Here is a 3,822-nt window from a genome sequence, read left to right on the forward strand (position 1 = left end):
TGGCACAGAGATACCTTGCACTGGTCACCTGCAGCACTGAAGCAACACATTAATGCTTACCTCCACATGCCTGGCTGTACCATAACGGTAAGGAACCGAGTTTCTCTGATTCCATAACTGGCATTATGCGATCATCTTCACCAGTGGGTCTGACCCCTTGTAAGGAATGTGGTGAGCTACTCATTGCAAAGATGGGTAGTTTGTTGAAATGCACAATTTCAACATTTACATTCACTCACCCATGAACCTTTTATTTTGTTTTTCATCGGTAGAAATGTTAAAATTGACATCTTGAACAGACTCAATGACAGATCTCCATTGTATCTCTGGCATCGAATTCCAAAGTGTAAACCACTTCTGAACTCTTCCACGCATTCCGCTGTTTGGGAAGTGTCCCTGTTGGGGGAATGCACTTCCCTGTGTGTCAACTGCTGCTCCCAGAATGATTTCTGGCACTGCACTCATTTTCCTTCAGACACTCGCTCACTGTGTTGCTGTGATCATCTTGTCGCACGGCCCAGGAAATGATACAGATCAAGGTTTTTGCATTGTTGAATTCAATTGTCAGTTTAGCCTTATTTAGGATTTTGAAATTGTCTGTCCTGTACACAAGGGCGTGTCAAAAATATCTGAGCGGAAGAAAGGTGTTCCGAACAATGACATTGAGCACTATGTACTCTCCTCCAGTTTGGAAAACAATTCCTAACACACAACTTTACATCTCCTGCTGTCACCGGCTCTCCACTCCATTGACTTCAAATCTTCACAGAATTCAACAGATCTTGCTGCAGTCATTTCTTCATTTTTACTCTGATCACTGTGAGCAGAGTGTCACATTCGGAGTGCACTTGCCCCACAGCCCAGAGGTCAGACGATACTCTTGGAACCATATGTGCTATTTATCATTTCACCAATACCAAGGAGAAATATCTGTGTACATAATTTACAATTCACTTATTCATAAGATCAGAGGGGTAGCCGCTCACCTGACGAGGTGGCCGAGAGGTTAAGGCGATGGACTGCTAATCTATTGTGCTCTGCACGCGTGGGTTTGAATCCTCCTCTCGTCGCTATTGCCGACGATTTTCAATGTGGCTGTTTTTGGATGATCACAGCCTTCTTATTCAAATTGGAACTCCAATAGTGTGTTTATATGCATCGACGCTATTATAAAGTATCAAAGAATAATTTGAGCCTGTTGCCTAAACTGCATTGAAATGTAGATTGAATTGGAATAATTAAAAGGTACGCCATTTTCTTTTCCAAGTCAAGTTGCGTGAACTTTTATTGTCTGAAAGTTATCCAGGAAAACCAAATAACGAGAGATGCGAAGTGCATGTTTATGCATGGGATTCTTAATGAGTGTTTTGTCAGATGAAATCTGTCGCAGGTTGGGTAGAAGTGATTCGCCTTGGTGAAATGAGCACAGAGAGATAGCACAAAACAATGGAGATATTTCAAAAGTGGCAGGGGCTGGATGTAGGAGTACCGATAACTGCTGTAAATTCACAGTGGAGAATTACCGATGTGGGTGCCGTGCATGGCCAAGGACAGACTTACACATTGGTCTCATCCTTTCCCCTTGCTCTAGCCATTGGTGAAGGCTGGACATAAGACACATAGAAACACAAGATTTGGGAAACAAGCTCCCTCTCGTTCTACACACACTTGATGCATCACATTGAACTATGAAAAACTGGAGAAGTCAGCAAGTTAACTGCAGGGACTGAATCTAAACTGTGGATCAATAACTGCAGATTAATGCAGCATAAACATGAAATGATTGAAACAGTCTTTATTCGCATGTCATTAACAGACGTTTCGTTCCAATATCCGTGTGGCTGAATGAAGCAGCAGTGAACCCCATTTTTGCCCATAGACTGAAGCACGCAAACACATTTCCCCAAGAGTGACACCGGCCTCCGGAGAAAACAAGCAGAAAGTAAGATTTCACCCACTTGGCTGATATTGTCCTATTTCAGACTTCAACAACAGTGTCTATTTACAGCAAAGAAAGGTAGCATTAAGCCCCTCCCGTCCCAGTGTTCCTGGCCCATTCTTTCACCATCACTCTGTAGTTTGTACTGCCTCACCTCGTTCTTGCTGCCAAACGGGATAATTGCTCACGCCCGTTTTTTCCTGTCCTGTCGAACATTTTTCCTCAAGTTATTGGAATGAAAAACAGGAAAGGGCTATTTCAAGCACTTTTCTAGTTTACAAGACCAGTGTTATCACCACTGAGCCAGCACGTTGCCAGCGCAGAGAGAAGGTCTCATATATCAGAAACTGAAATGCAACAGATGATTGGATAGCCTCATTATTGTAAACCAACCAACAAGACCAGAATAGAGCTGAGGGGATCATGCACAGAAGGATGGCAGAATAGAATGACGGATCTCATGGTGTCCAGGGTGGTGATACCAGAAATCTTTCCTGGTAGCATAGTGATAAGAATTAAATGTTTTTACTGTCATGGCTTGTTAAAGGTTAACATTTACAGTAATCAATACGAAATGCTGCCTGATCTTTCGAAGCAGAATGATGCTGTGCTGCAGTCAGAATCGCTTTCCTGCATGTTACAGTTCCGCATCACCAATGTCAGCTGGAATGAAGAACGGAGGGGGTGTCAGGAAAATGGAAGGGGATTGATGGTTTGTGAGAGCTAACGACATGCCGAGTGGATCCAGGTTCAATGTCGGTAAAAATATATTGTTTTTCTGTTTACTTTGGTATACTGAACACTCCAAATCAATTACCCACATTTTCTGCCCTTTGTGTGTAGTTCTTTGTACATTTCACCTCGGTTCAGTGTTCGGGGGGACCACGCATTTTTAATTTGGCACATTTTACTCAGGTCGGTTTTCCAGCTTCAAATTAAGGCCAACAATTTTAGGAACAGATAGACACCATTCAGACCATCAAGTCTGTTCAGCTATTGAATGGTTTCATGTCTGATCTGATAACCTTGAACTGCACTTTCTTGCCTTTCCCCATAATGCTTGATATCTTTGCTGTTTGAAGATCTGCCGATCTCAGCCTGATTACACCTAATGACCCTTCCTCAACAGCCTTCTGCTACAAGAAATTACACAGATCCTGAACTGTCTGAGAGAATAAACGCTTCCTCATCTCTGTGAGATCCGCATTCGAATACGAAGTTAAAAATCGCACAACACCAGGTCATCGTCCAACAGGTTTAATTGGAAGCATTAGCTTTTAGAGAGCTGCTCCTTTGTCAGGTGGTTGTGGAGTACACAGTTGTAAGATACAGAATTTATAGCAAAAGGTTACAGTGTGACGTAACTGAAATTATACAATGAAAAATAACTTGATCGTTTGTTAAGTTTTCCATCTGTTAGAATGACTACGTCAGGTTCATTTCTTTCTTATGTAAATCGGAAAACTTTCTTTTCATAGTTACACGCTCAGGCGAACTTTAACAATTAGTGTCAACCCAGATAATTTGTTGAAGGTATTAGTCCCTGTGTGCTGTGTCCGTGCCAAAATGTTTAGACTGACGCTAAACTAAAAAAAACACGCTGCAGGCAAGGATGCTTTGAGGCATGGCACTTTGGTGAAACCGAGCAGAAGCTACAGAACGGATGAATGGCGAATGCATATCAATTAACAGACCGGTGTGCCCCTTCCCTGTTGGGGAACACTTCATTGTCCAGGACATTCGACCTCAGACCTTCAGGTGACCATCATCCAAGGCGCACTTCGGAACAGGTAGCAGCTGAAAGTGCCCGAGCAGAGGCTGATAGCTAAGTTCGATATCCATGGTGATGGCCTCAACCGGGACCTTGGGCTCATGTCACAGTA

At 42.9% G+C, this 3,822-nt stretch overlaps 1 non-coding gene across 1 annotated transcript; it reads left to right on the forward strand.

The window, feature by feature from the left end:
• The first annotated feature begins 988 nt into the window (after positions 1-988).
• Positions 989-1,070, forward strand: trnas-gcu (transfer RNA serine (anticodon GCU)). Its single transcript has one exon. It is a non-coding gene; the product is annotated as a tRNA-Ser (tRNA).
• The last annotated feature ends 2,752 nt before the right edge of the window (positions 1,071-3,822 follow it).

This window comes from Chiloscyllium plagiosum, unplaced genomic scaffold (assembly GCF_037043375.1).
Source record: "Chiloscyllium plagiosum isolate Xiang-an unplaced genomic scaffold, Cpla_swu_hap1 HiC_scaffold_45, whole genome shotgun sequence".
Taxonomy (NCBI): Eukaryota; Metazoa; Chordata; class Chondrichthyes; order Orectolobiformes; family Hemiscylliidae; genus Chiloscyllium; species Chiloscyllium plagiosum.